Raw genomic sequence first — 15486 nt, 5'->3', positions numbered from 1 at the left:
ATATGTTGAAATACAAAGAAACGAGATTCTACAGATCAAGAAAACACAAAATAAATATAACAAAATTAATAAAAGATTTGATCAACCATACCAGACATATAAAAGCATCAAATGAGCTTACCTCATCTATTAAGTAAAAAAGGATCTTCAAATTGACTCAAGAAGTAAAACCAGTTTTTATGCTGGTTACAGAAAAGTAGTGAGAAAAAGACAAATATAGCCAAATTAGAATAGGTATCCCAGACAGCTTTAAAAAGGGAAAAAGAGCAGAGATTGAAATATTGATCTAAGACAAAGCAGAGTTGTAGCTCAAAAGTTCTTCAAGAAAAGAAAAGATAATGTGATAATAAAAGTCACAATTCATAATGCATATTTAATAGTTATGAATAGCTAAACTTTGAATAACATAGTTTAGCTATGTTTATTTTTATAAACTGAAACTTTAAAAGGTAGAATGGGAAATAAATATAACTTTTCTGTATCAAGAACTCACTGCTACATAGTAAGATCTCCAAACTCAGTGGCTTAAAACAAAATCTATTTATTTTGGTCATAATTTTTATTATCATGGGAATTTAAACTGGGTTCAACTGGGTCCTTATATTGGGCTTGACTGCTTCATGCATTTGAGGTTAATGGATTGAAGGCTGGCTTAGGGGTCCTTATCCTAGGGCTTGGCTGACCAACAGATATCATGCCTCAACTCTTCAAATGGTTTCTTATCCTCTGTCAAGCTAATATGGGTTCATTTCCCCAGCAGAGTGAGGGGTCTGCAAAAGAACAAAAATGAACACAAATCCTTGAGGCTTAGACTTGAAGAATGGTACATTTTAGCTAGTTACTTATTTTATTTGCTAAATCAACTCATAGGACAAACCCAGGGGTTTTACATCTGAGAAGAAAAATCGTACAGTCATCAATGGAGTCTGATACGGTATCTGGTTATATAAGACACAAACACCTAATGCTATCAAAACGTTTTTACTTATACATATTTAGAAATCAAGTGAAGTGCTACAGATAAACACAGAGTTCAATGATACTATGTAACATCTGGACTTGAGATACCAGCAAAGGATTTTCTTGGAATGTACATTTAAATAAATATCTGTATAAAGAGCAGGGATTAGAGATGTATTGGTTACTGGTACTGCATATAGTGAGAATGGCATATGTAGATAGACCTGGTCCAGAAAATAAAAAAGAGACTAATATGTCAAATGGACTAAAAGAAGTGTAGTAATGTAAATAAGATGGAGGAAGGATTTGGAGAACTGGGCAGTAGGCTAAGAGCAGATTAAACAAAATTTGTTGCTCTGAAACAAGGACATTGCATATTTCTTAATACAACTCAATAATGTGTCCTAAAAGCCTTAAATAAATAAATATATATGTCAAATATATATGTGTGTGTCAAATATATATGTATATTGATACATATAGAAGATAAGATAAACATAGACTTAAGTAAATGATATTCAACATGCTATTATTTTTATGTAATGCAAAAGAAAGACTATATAATACAAGTACAATCAATAATTAGTTAGTGAAATCATATTTATATTTTTATAAAGTATTTGGAGTAAAAAAAATTCGGAAAAAACGTTATTTATAAACAATTATATCTATTACATATTTTTGAGATGGGGAATGAACTCTTCCAAATTTCAAATAGACTCTAATATTATTATATATTTAATTTTCACTGATATTCCAAATTATATTTTTGCACTTTAGATCCAAACAAATGTCATATATGGCTATATGAGTCATGTCTGACAAAGGCACAATTTTGCATTTGTAATATATTATGACATATGTTTAAGAAATTTAAACATTCTGTTTCAGTTGTTTGTACACTTAAGATGTTGGAGTGTTTTTTTCTTTCTCTAATAATAATACTAACGCATATAAACATTTTAAATATTAATGTTTAAAGTAAAAATATGATAATTTTAGGAGGCCCAGATATCATATTTTAAGATTTCATAGAACAATTGAAGTTTATGGAAGTTGGTACAAATTATTCATTAGAAAGCTAAGAAACAGCAATTATTTACACATTTCTTAAAAAAAAAAATTTGACTTTTACTAATAATCAAGTCAATTGAAGCTATATTAGACAATTATAAATGTGATCATATTTTTTAAAATTTCAGTTTGTGGAGAGATAAGTTGAATTTTTAAAACACATAATACAATTACTCATCTTTGTACTGTTTGTCAATAAAAGATTCATTGATAAATATTTTGGATAAAATTTTATTTTTCTTATTTTAAATCATGATAATAAGTTATCAATATAGAAATTGTCATCAATGATAATGACAAGTAAGCTATAAATTTATTCATTTCAAACTAGAATAACAAATACATATAATTATTTTTTGGATAATTCAGGTGAATAGAAGACTCTTAACATTGTACAAAATAAATAATAAAGTTGAATGATTCTTAAAACTAATTGTTTTAAAAAGCTACACGAAGTACCTTTCATTTTAATATTTAAAACATTATCTCTTAGAAGTGAGATATCAATATTAAATAAACTTTCTATATATACCTGACATCAATAATGATATTTCAAAACGATTCTACTCATTTTTTTCCAATTAAAATTATCTACTTCTGTTAAGTCTAAATAAATTGAATCATAGAGTAATTCAGCTAATAATTCAGTAATTCAGTAATATTTTTAACAAGGCATCTAAATTTTAAAATTAATATGCACCCATTTACATTTGACATAACAATTGTAAAAAAGTCACTTTTATTACTGATAGCTCAAAATTTAGGGAAATAAATCTTAGAATGTTATACTATTTATACAAAAATATTGAATTCTTAAGAAAACTGAAGACCAGATATTTGATCATAAAGAACACTATCAATAACCTTTTGTGCTATATCGATAAATATGTCTGTTTTCTCTTCCTCAGTTTTGGAAAATAATATATCATGGCAGTTAAGGATGCAAATATGACTTCAAGATTTAATAACTTCCTTACCAAGACACACTCACAATTTTTTTACACCTTATTTTTCTCAAAAGATAAAAAATTGATATATATATATGTATCTATCTATATATATATGTATCTATATATATATCCCTTTAGTGATAGAAAGCTAATAGGTACCCAATAAAGAATAAAATACTACTCTTATTTTCATATTTCATTAATTTCTGAGATCTAGGAAAATCTATATATCTTAGTGACATACATGAAATTTATATGTGTAATGTGACGCATTACAGTTAATTAAGATAAAGATGCTTGCAAAGTAAAAAGTAACATAATTTTATGATAAAACAACTCAATAAATTAAGAGATCATTTACTATATCCATATAATCTTACAGATGAATAACCTCCTTCCAGAAATATTTAATAATTTGTAAAAATTGATAATTAACTAAAACTAAAACACAGGTATACTAATTAATAATCTGGCATTTCTTTTATAGCTAAGATTGAGACAATATAAATATTACTCTAATTAGTTAAATGGCTCATGACAATAAGAAAATGCACTTGGCATGGCCGGGCGTGGTGGCTCAAGCCTGTAATCCCAGCACTTTGGGAGGCCGAGGCGGGTGGATCACGAGGTCAGGAGATCGAGACTATCCTGGCTAACATGGTGAAACCCCGTCTCTACTAAAAATACAAAAAACTAGCCGGGCGTGGTGGCGGGCGCCTGTAGTCTCAGCTACTTGGGAGGCTGAGGCGGGAGAATGGCGTGAACCTGGGAGGCGGAGCTTGCAGTGAGCTGAGATCACGCCACTGCACTCCAGCCTGGGAGACACAGCTGGACTCCGTCTCAAAAAAAAAAAAAAAAAAAGAAAATGCACTTGGCATGGTAGATACTTTTAATAAGAATGAACGACTCAATCAATCTAATAATCAATCAATTAACAAATAACTGTTAGTTGAACATGTGCTTCATGTATAGATTTCTATTTTATTTTAGCAAAGGCAGAAAAAATCTGTGTAGAGGAATCCCAAAACAGAAAAAAGGATTAAAGGATGAAAAAACAAATGGGAGAAATGAAATTATTATGCCACTTTAAATTTGTTTGCATTCTGTTTTGTGAGAAAAAGATTTTCATTAATGTAAAAGTCAACTGAGTTTTAAAGTGTATGGAGAATTTAATTGAAGATAACAGTGAAATAGATAATTGGCAGTTCATACAAATAAAAGTAAGCAAAAGTATAACGAGCAAGTTAATAATTTGTGTTGAAAACTACATTAAAATAGACTTGAGAATTTCTTCAAATTAAATGTACTATTCAAATTTAAATTTGGAGTTATTACCACAAGAACACTTAGTACTCCAATAAGACAAGGCTTCTCATATTCTGCCTGCTATTATCCTCATCATACAATTGTACACCCTTTAAAATTACCTTCATTATTCTAAGATTTACGTAGTTTTTACTTATTATCTCATGATTCCACAGGCATGGTTCATTTCATAGAAATTATTTTCTAATTTTATAAAGAAAAATGTGGGATAACTCATAGGACTTAGGTAGAGCCTCTAGATTTAAGTATAGGATGAGAAATACTCAATAGGAGAAACTAAGTACAGAGTATGACATTATGAAGATTGTTTTAGTACATTTCCACACCACTCTAAAGAACTTCCCTGAGACTAGGTAATTCATAAAGGAAAGAGGTTTAATTGATTCACAGTTCCACATGGCTGAAGAGGCCTCAAGACATTTATATTTATGGCAGAAGGGGAAGCAGGCACCTTCTTCACAAGAGCAGGAAAGAGAAAGTGTCTAAGAAAGGAACTGTCAAACACTTATCAAACCATCAGATCTCCTGAGAACTCACTCAGTTTCATGAGAACAGCATGGGGGCAACTGCCTCCACAATCAAATCACCTCCCACCTGGTCTCTCTCTGAACACGTGGGGATTATGAGGATTACAATTCAAGATGATGTTTGGGTGGGACACAGAGCCAAACTATATCAAATATCTTATATAGACAATTTCAATTATTAGCCATAGGTTAAAACAATAACAGTGACTATTTTGACAGTTATAGTTTAACTATGTGTAATATAATTAGTATTATTAGTCTACCTTAAAGTCATATTTTGAGAGACAGGACCTTCATTCAATGAGTAAATATGAAAAATAACATGGAAATAACCTCAAGGCTCACATGAAAAAATTGAAAGTGCTGGTAAACTTATCTTTATCAGATCCTATTAGATTAGTTTTATGTTAGCAAAATACTCTTTTATTTGCTAATATTATTCCCTTTTATCATGTTTATTTTTGTAATTGAAACACAATACTTGTATATATTTATGGGGTACATGTGCTATTTTGATACAAGCATACAATGTGTAATTTAAAAATCAGGGTAGCTGGGACATCTATCACCTCAAACACTGCTGTTAGGAATATTCCAAATAATATATTTTAGCTATTTTAAAAATATACAATAAATTATTTTTCACTACAGTTGCCCAAGTGTGCAATTGAACACTTGAACTTTTTTATCGAACTGTATTTTTTCACCCTCTTTTTATTCTCTTCTTCTTTCCCACTATATTTTCTGCTTTCTGGTAGCCACTATTCTATTCACATTAGATCAATTTTTGTAGTTCCCACCTATGAGTAGAAAATCCAATATTGTCTTTCTGTTCCTGGTTTATTTCACTTAACATCATGTCTTCTGGTTCCATCCATGATGCTACAAATGACAGGATTTCATACATTCTTATGGCTGAATATTATTCCATTATGTATACATACCACATTTTCTTCATCCATTCTCTTAATAGACACTGAGATAGATTCCATAATTTGACTATTGTGAATATTGCTGCAATAGACATGTGAATACAGAGAGCACTTTGATATCTAATTTTCTTTCTTCTGGGCATATAACCAGCAGTGGGATCGCTGGATCATATGACAGTTCTATCTTTACTTTTTTGAGGATCCTCCATACTGTTTTCCATAGTGGCTATACTAATTTACATTCCCAAAAACAGCGTACAAGTGTTTCCATTTTTCTGCATCCTCACTAGAATCTGTTTTTTTCTGTCTTTCTGATGATAATCAACTTAAGTGAGACGAGATAATATCTCATTGAAGTTTTAATGTGCATTTTCCTGATTATTAGTGGGTGTTGAACATTTTTGCATATACCTGTTGACTATTGTATATCTTGTTTTGAGAATGTCTGTTCAGATCTTTTGCCAATTTTTAATTGGATTATTTGTTTTTACGCTATATAGTTGTTTGAGCTCCTTATATATTCTTGTTACTAATCCTGTGTTGGATGGATAGTCTGCAAATATTATCTCCCTTTCTTTAGGTTGACTCTTCACTTTGTTGTTTCCTTTGCTGTGAAGCTATTTGGCTTAATGTAATCTCATTTGTCATATTTTTTCTTTTGTTGCCTGTGCTTTTGAGGTCTTACTCAATAAATCTTTGCCTAGACCAATGTCCTAAAATGATTCCCTAATATTTTCTTCTAGTAGCTTCATAGTTTCAGATTTGTATGTTTATGTCTTTAATGTTGTTTTAATTTTTGTATATGGTGAAAGATAGGGGCCTAGTTTTCTTCTTCTGCATACTGATATCTAGATTTTCAAGCACCATTTACTGAAGAGGAAGTCCTTTCCTCGATGTATGTTCTTGGTGCCTTTGTCAAAAATGAGTTAGCTGTTAATATGTGGATTTATTTCTGTATTTTATATTGTTGCATATGTCTGTTCTTATGACAGTACCATGCTATTTTGGTTACTATAGCTTTGCAATGTATTTTGAAGTCAGGTAATATAAATTAAACATTATGTGCTCAAAAAATCGGTGGGATAATGAAGAAATTGAGATGGAAATTTTCAAAAGTTCTTGAAACAAATAAAAATGGAAACACAACATACAAATACCTATGGTATACAGCACAAGTAATACTAAGAGATATATGTACAGCAATGAGTACAGACATAAAAAGGAAAAAATATTTCAAATAACCTAATTATATACTTCAAATAAGTAGAAAAGCAAGGAAAAACCAAACTCAAAATTAGTAAAAGGGAAAATAAAATAAAGATCAGAACAAAAATAAATGAAATCTAGACTAAAAAATACAAACAATGAACATAACAAAAAGTCATTTTTTGAAAAGATAAACAAAATCAACAAACTTTTAGCTGGACTAAAGAACAAAAGAGTGTAGTGGTGCATGCCTGTAATCCCAGATACATGGGAGGCTGAGGCATGAGAATCGCTTGAACCTGGGAGGTGCAGGTTGTAGAGAGCCTAGATCATGCCATTTGCACTCCAGTCTGGGCCATAGAGTGAGACACTGTCTCAAAAAAAAAAAAAAAAAAAAAAGCAAAAGAGGAAACATCTAAATAAAATCACAAACAAAAAATGGAGTCATGACAACTGATATCAAGTTTATTAATTGTGGTGATTATGACATTAACACACCATCAAATTGGAGCAATGCAAAACTTACTGGGACCAAGAGTCTACATTTGCTAAAAATTTCCAAAATGTAAAGAATTGCATTATACTCTATGAGAAAATAAACAAATGTTGACATTTATTTCATGCTATTGTGCAACAATATATTTTCTTAACTTTTAACTAAATAAAAATGACAGTTTATTCTAAATGAAAGTGAAAGCAGAATGTTTTTATAACTTATGCATGGACCTCTAAGCGATATAGGCACCTAAATGTTGTTTGTACCTTGAAATTATTTTATACAAACTATCTTTCTTTTCATATTTTTTGTTAATAAATTATAGCAAAATGAATATGGGGAGGCAAAAATTGATAACTGTAAAAAATAGTATTAAAACAAAATTCCCAGTGTTGCCTTCTTTTTTTACCTTTCTTATCAACTTGTGCCCAGATGATGCCTCATCTCTCCTCCAGGCAATTGTTACATAGACACGAGTAGACTACAATTTGGATAGCTAGATGAGGATTCACATGCTACTCAGGGAGATTGCAATGGATTAATTTGAAAAAGGTGGCATTTTGCCTTATTGAAGATTGGATACACAGTGAACAATTCGAGATTTCTCTTAAGTACCTTGGAATCCCTAGTTTAGCTGCTGCCAAGAGGTAGTTATTAAACCTTAATTTTAAGACCGAGGAACATGGAAATTTAATGTGAGTCAAGAAAAAATCGACAGATTTCACTCCTGAGGACCCTGGGGACAAAAACTGTGGCCTTCCCTTAAGAGCTATGACACGGTGACATGTTATAAAGAATTGCTTCTCCAAGGAGTTTGTGATGCAAATAAACACATATCTTCTAAAGGTTATATAATGTTCTACCTGACACAAAAACAGACTAGACATTTCTCCGTTAAGATAACACGTAGCCAGTATCCCCGATTGCTACTTTCCTTAAATTGACACTAAAATATCTATGGGAAAACATACACACACAACACTACTACTACTACTACTACTACTACTACTACTACTACTACTACTACTAATAATAATAATAATAATAATAATTATAGAACCCTAAAAACAAAATGAGAACTAAAAGTGAACTTACTGTTAAAATTAATGATTGGGTTTCTAGTAACTAGTCAAATAAGACAAAGAAATTAAAAATGTTCAGTTTCTAAAAAACAGTTAAAGCTACCACTCTAAAGAAGAAAAAAATTTAGAAATCCTCATGTTCTTCTTTAATGTCTACATACTGAGTCATAATTTCATTGTCTATTCTTCTATATAAAGTTTGCAATTCACAAAATAATGAGTGAGACATATGTGTCAAGATTTAGAAATTGTTGATTCTATGCTATTTTTAAAATTGAGTGAGAAGACAGAAGTGCTACCCCAAAAATCATATATATTGATAATTGTAGTTTATTTTTTTAAAAAAGTTTTTACTCTTCTGATTCATAATATCAAAAAATCAAGCAATAAGAATAAAGATTTTTCTCAAATTAAATGAATGTTTTATGTACCAGGGAAGTAGGCTGTTCTCAAGCTGTGCATCTGAAAACGAAATCACTCAGCTTATACAAAAAATGTGAGCAGAATTTAAATTCAAAACCCACAAGCTAAGACATACCAAGACCTTTCATTCAGCCTCTTCAATGTCTTCATTCTGTCCATTTTCTTTATCAACGTTGCCACTACTGTAAAACAAAAGAATATCTTTAAATCACTGAAATAGTCTTCTGGGGAGTATGGTCATTTAAAAAATGTAAGTGCTCCTTTTTCTATAATCTTTCTCTGTCTAGTTTATTTGTCACACTGGAATGAAGTACTCTCTCTAAAATTCGTGTAAAATTATGGCATTCTTTTTATTAAAACTTTTGAATTGTGACTCATTGTTTTTTAGGATATTTGAAACTCCCTAAGATAATTTGTGACTCCTGTATTATATGGATCATTTTTTAGATCATTTCAGTCACACATTTTCTGCTAAAACAGTATGGTAAGCAAAACAGTGTCTCTTCATTCCTGCAGAAATGTTCACATCCCGATTCCTCAAACCTGTGTGTCTGTTACTTCAGATGGAAAAATGGACTTCCTAGGTGTTATTAAATTAAGGGTCCTGAGGCGGGGAGATTAACCTGAATTATCTGGCTTTACTCAATACAATTGCATAAATCCTTTAAGATGGATGCAGAAAATTCAGAGTTGGAGAAGGATATATAATGATGACAGAAGCAAAGGTGAAGGGAAAGAGGCAGAAAAGCATTTTGAGATTTCTGACTTTCAAAACTGAGAGATAACACATTTGTGCTGTTTTAAGCCACTAGAGTTGTGGTTTGCTATGGCAGCAAGAGGAAACTAATGTACCTGACAAATGCAAAAAGGTGGAAAAAAAAAAAAGGGAACTAAATCAATTCTATGAAACAATAGAAGATGTGAGACAGGGGATTAGATAGGAGAAACCATGAGACAGAAGAATTCATAAACGTTTTGGAGAAAAAAAATAAGGAGGACCTAAATAAATGAATAAATACCTCATGTATATGAATTGGTAAAGGCAATATTTTTAAGATTTAAATTCTTACCAAATTCATATATATTTCATATAGTCCTGATAACAATTTCAAATGTTATTTATATTAATTGGCAAAGTAATCCTACAATGTATATGAAAATACAAATGATCTACAGTAAGCAGGATAATCTTGAAAAACAGAAAATACCAACAGACTCTAAGACTTACTATAAAATTGCAATAATTGAGATAGAACTAATGGAATAGTAGTGTTAGCCTAAAATAGTGTATAGAAACAGACTCGCAAATACATGGTCATTTGATTCTCAAGCAAGTCACTAATTCAGTTCAGTGGACAGTAAGATATTTTCACAAAATTGTGGTGGAGTAACAGAGTATTATTGGAAAAACATAACTATTAACCATATTGTTTTGATTACGGTAGCCTTGTAGTACAGTTTGAAGTCAGGTAGCATGATGCTTCCAGCTTTGTTCTTTTGGCTTAGGATTGTCTTGGCAGTGCGAGCTCTTTTTTGATTCCACATGAACTTTAAAGTACTTTTTTTCCAATTCTGTGAAGAAAGTCACTGGTAGCTTGATGGGGATGGCATTGAATCTATAAATTACCTTGGGCAGTATGGCCATTTTCATAATATTCACTATTCCTATCCATGAGCATGGAATGTTCTTTCATTTGTTTGTGTCCTCTTTCGTTTCATTGAGCAGTGGTTTGTAGTTCTCCTTGAAGATGTCTTTCACATCCCTTGTAAGTTGGATTCCTAGGTATTTTATTCTATTTGAAGCAATTGTGAATAGGAGTTCATGCATGATTTGGCTCTCTGTTTTTCTTTTATTGGTGTATAAGAATTCTTGTGATTTTGCACATTGATTTTGTATCCTGAGACTTTGTTGAAATTGCCTATCAGCTTAAGGAGATTTTGGGCTGAGAAGATGGGGTTTTTCAAATATACAGTCATGTCATCTGCAAACGGACAATTTGACTTCTTCTTTTCCTAATTGAATGCCCTTTATTTCTTTCTCTTGCCTGATTGCCCTAGCCAGAACTTCCAACACTATGTTGAATAGGAATGGTGAGAGAGGGCATCCCTGTCTTATGCCAGTTTTCAAAGGGAATGCTTCCAGTTTTTGCCCATTCAGTATGATATTGGCTGTGGGTTTGTCATAAATAGCTCTTATTATTTTGAGATACGTCCCATCAATACCTAATTTATTGAGAATTTTAGCATGAATTTTGTCAAAGGCCTTTTCTGCATCTATTGAGATAATCATGTGGTTTTGTCTTTGGTTCTGTTTATATGCTGAATTACGTTTACTGATTTGCATATGTTGAACCAGCCTTGCATCCCAGGGATGAAGCCCATTTGATCATGGTGGATAAGCTTTTTGATGTGCTGCTGGATTCGGTTTGCCAGTATTTTATTGAGGATTTTTGCATCGATGTTCATCAGGGATATTGGTCTAAAATTCTCTTTTTTGTTGTGTCTCTGCCGGGATTTGGTGTCAGGATGATGCTGGCCTCATAAAATGAGTTAGGGAGGATTCCCTCTTTTTCTTTTTCTGTTGATTGGAGTAGTTTCAGAAGGAATGGTACTAGCTGCTCTTTGTACCTCTGGTAGAATTCAGCTATGATTCCATCAGTTCCTGGACTTCTTTTGGTTGGTAGGCTATCAATCATTGCCTCAATTTCAGAGGCTATTATTCGTCTATTCATGGATTCGACTTCTTCCTGGTTTAGTCTTGGGAGGGTGTATGTGTCCAGGAATTTATCCATTTCTTCTAGATTTTCTAGCTTATTTGCATAGAGGTGTTTATATTAGTATCTGATGGTAGTTTTTATTTCTTTGGGATCAGTGGTGATATCCCCTTTATCATTTTTTTATTGCATCAATTTGATTCTTCTCTCTTTTTTTCTGTATTAGTCTTGATAGTGGTCTGTCAATTTTGCTGATCTTTAAAAAAAAAAAAAAAAAAAAAAAAACAGCTCCTGGACTCATTGATTTTTTGAAGGGATTTTTGTGTCTCTCTCTCCTTCAGCTCTGCTCTGATTTTAGTTATTTCTTGCCTTCTGCTAGCTTTTGAATGTGTTTGTTCTTGCTTCTGTAGTTCTTTTAATTGTGATGTTAGGGTGTCAATTTTAGATCTTTCCTACTTTCTTTTGTGGGCATTTAGTGCTGTAAATTTCCCTCTATACACTGCTTTAAATGTGCCCCAGAGATTCTGGTATGTTGTGTCTTTGCTCTCACAATGTGTGTATTTCTGTCTTCATTTCATTATGTACCCAGTAGTCATTCAGGAGCAGGTTGTCCAATTTCCATGTAGTTCAGCAATTTTGAGTGAGTTTCTTAATCCTGAGTTCTAGTTTGGTTGCACTGTGGTCTGAGAGTTTGTTATAATTTCTGGTCTTTTACATTTGCTGAGGAGTGCTTTACTTCCAACTACTTTGTCAAAATTTTGGAATAAGTGACACCCCACTGTCAACATTAGACAGATCAGCGAGACAGAAAGTTAAAAAGAATATCCAGGAATTGAACTCAACTCTGCACCAAGCAGCCCAAATAGACATCTACGGAACTCTGTTTGGTAAGATGTGTTATCATTGTTTCAAAATCTGAACTTTGTAAGTTTTTTTATCATTGTTTCAAAATCTGAACTTGTTATTGATCTGTTTGAGATTTCAACTTCCTGGTTTAGTCTTTGGAGGATGTATGTTTCCAGGTACTCATCCGTTTCTTCTAGGTGTTCTAGTTTGTGTGAACAGAGATTTTCATAGCCTCTGAAGGTTTTCTGTATTTCTGTGGTTGCAGTGGTAATGCCCCTTTATCATTTCTGATTGTGTTTATTTGGGTCTTCTTTCTTTTCTACCATTTTTAGTCTAGCTAGGAGCCTATCTGTTTTTTTTTGTTTTGTTTTGTTTTTTCTAAAAGCAAACTTTTAGTTTCTTTAATATTTTGTATTTTTTTTTTTACATCTCAGTTTTGTTCAGTTCACTTCTGGCTTGGGCTATTTCTTTTTTTCTTCTAGATTTGGGGTTGATTTGTTTTTATTTTTCTATTTCCTCTAGGTGTGATGTTAGGTTGTTAATTTGTGATCTAACTTGTTTTTTAATGTGAATATTTAGTGCTAAAAACTTTCCCCTTATCAGTACTTCAGTTGTGTCTCAAATATTCTGGTATGTCGTATCTTGGTTTTGATAGTTTCAAAGAATTTCTTGATTGCTGCCTTAATCTTACTGTTTACTCCCACATCACTCAAGATCTGGTTGTTTAATTTCCATGTAATTATATGATTTTGAAAGATATTCCTGAAATTGATTTCCATTTTTATTTTGTGCTGTGCTCTAAGATTGAGATTGTGGTTGATATGATTTCAGTAATTATAAATTTGTTGAAAATTGCTTCATTCTTTATGATTGACAGAGTATGTGCCACGTGTTGATGAGAATAGCACATATGCTGTTGTTGTTTTTGGGTGGAGTGTCCTGCAGATGTCTGTTAGGTACATTTGTTGAAGTGTCAAGTTTAAGTCCCGAATGTCTTTGTTAGTTTTCTGCGTCAATAGTCTCTTGAATACTATCAGTGAGGTGTTGATGCCTCCCACTATTATCACGTGGTTATCTAAATCTGTTCGTTGGTCTGTAAGACTTGATTTATGAAGCTGGTTGCTCCATTGTTGTATGCATATACATTTAAGAAAGTTAAATTTTCTTGTTGAATTGAACACTTTATCATGTAATGCCCTTCTTTGTCCTTTTTAATCATTGTTGGTTTAATATCTGTTTTGTCTAAAATTAGAATAGCAACCCCTGCTTTTCTTTTTTTGTTTGATGGGTTTTGCTCCATGCTTTTACTTTAAGTCGATGAGTGTCCTTCCATATGAGATGAGTCTCTTGAAGACAGGATAAAGTTGGGTCTTGCTTCTTGAACTAATGTGTCACTCTGTGCCTTTATTTGAAGGATTTATCCCACTCACATTTAAGGTTAATATAGATCAATTGTGAATTTGATCCTGTAATTGTGTTAGTTGGTTGTTATTTAGAGTTGATTTTGTACTTACTGTATTGTACCCATGGTCTATGTACTTAACTGTGTTTATGTGGTGGTTCATAACATTATTTCGTTTCCAAGTTTGGTAATCCCCTAAGAACCTATTGTATGGGTCTGGTGATACAAGCTTACCTTAGTATTTGCTTGTCTAAAATAATTTTATTTCTTTTGCACTTATGAAGCTCAGTTTGTCAGGTTATGAAATTCTTGACTCAAATTCATTTTCTTTAAGAATAACTCCCCCTAATCCTTTCTGGCTTGTAGAGTTTCTACTGAAAAATTCCACTGTTAGCCTGGTGGGGTTTCCTTTGTAAGGTGATCTGCCCCTTATCTCTAACTATTTATAATATTTTTTTTCTTCTGCATTGATGTCTGATGTCTATGTGTCACAGAGATGGTGCTCTTGTACTGTTTCTCACAGGGGTTCTCTAAATTTCTTGAATTTGAATCTAGCTCTCTCTGGCAATGTTAGGAAAATCTTCATGGACAATATTTGCAAACATGTTTTCCAAGTCCCTTACTCTAGCTCCCTCTCTTTCAGACATGCCAGTGAATCACTAATGTTGGTCTCCTTACATAATCCCAAATTTCTCACAGGCTTTAGGCATTCATTTTTATTATTTTTGCTTTATTTTTGTATGACTGAGCTGATTTGAAGAACCAGCCTTTGAGTTCTGAGATTTTCTCTTTAACTTAATTTATTCTGCTGCCAATACTTCTGGTGGCACTATACAATTGTTAAAATGAATTTTTCAGCTCTAAAATATCGGGTTTTTAATTGTTATTTCATCTTTCAGTTCCTGAATCATTTTACTGTATTCCTTAGATTCCTTGGATTAGGTCTGCACTTTCTCCTGATTCTTAACGATCTCCATTGCCACGAAAAGTCTGAATTCTACGTCTGTCACTTTAGCTATTTCAGTCTGGTTAAGAACTGTTCCTGGGAAGCTCATGTCGTCGTTGGAGGTAAGAAAACACTCTGGCTTTCTAAGTTGTCATAGTTCTTGTGCTGGTCTTTTCTCATCTGTGTGGGTTGATGTTCCTTTAAGGTTTGAAGTTGCTGTCCTTTGGATGGAATCTGTTATTTTATATTCTTTGATGCCCTCAAGGATTTCACTGATATAAGTCAAAACCTCAAGGGCATCAAGAATATAAAAGATATAAGTTAGGTTGGTTGATTGGCTTTTGATATGGTTTGGCTGTGTCCCCACCTCAATCTCATCTTGAATTGTGACTCCCACAATTCCCACGTGTCATGGGAGAAACCCAATTGGAGGTGATTGAATTACAGAGATGGGCCTTTCCTGCACTGTTCTCTTGATAGTGAATGAGTCTCATGAGACCTGACGGTTTTAAAAATGGGGGTTTCCCTGCACAAGCTCTTTGCCTGCTGTCATCCACGTAAGATGTGACTTGCTTCTCCTGACTTCCACCACGATTGTGAGG

The sequence above is a fragment of the Papio anubis genome, chromosome 6 (genome assembly GCF_008728515.1).
Source record: "Papio anubis isolate 15944 chromosome 6, Panubis1.0, whole genome shotgun sequence".
NCBI classification, from domain to species: Eukaryota; Metazoa; Chordata; class Mammalia; order Primates; family Cercopithecidae; genus Papio; species Papio anubis.
This window is presented reverse-complemented; position numbering follows the sequence as displayed.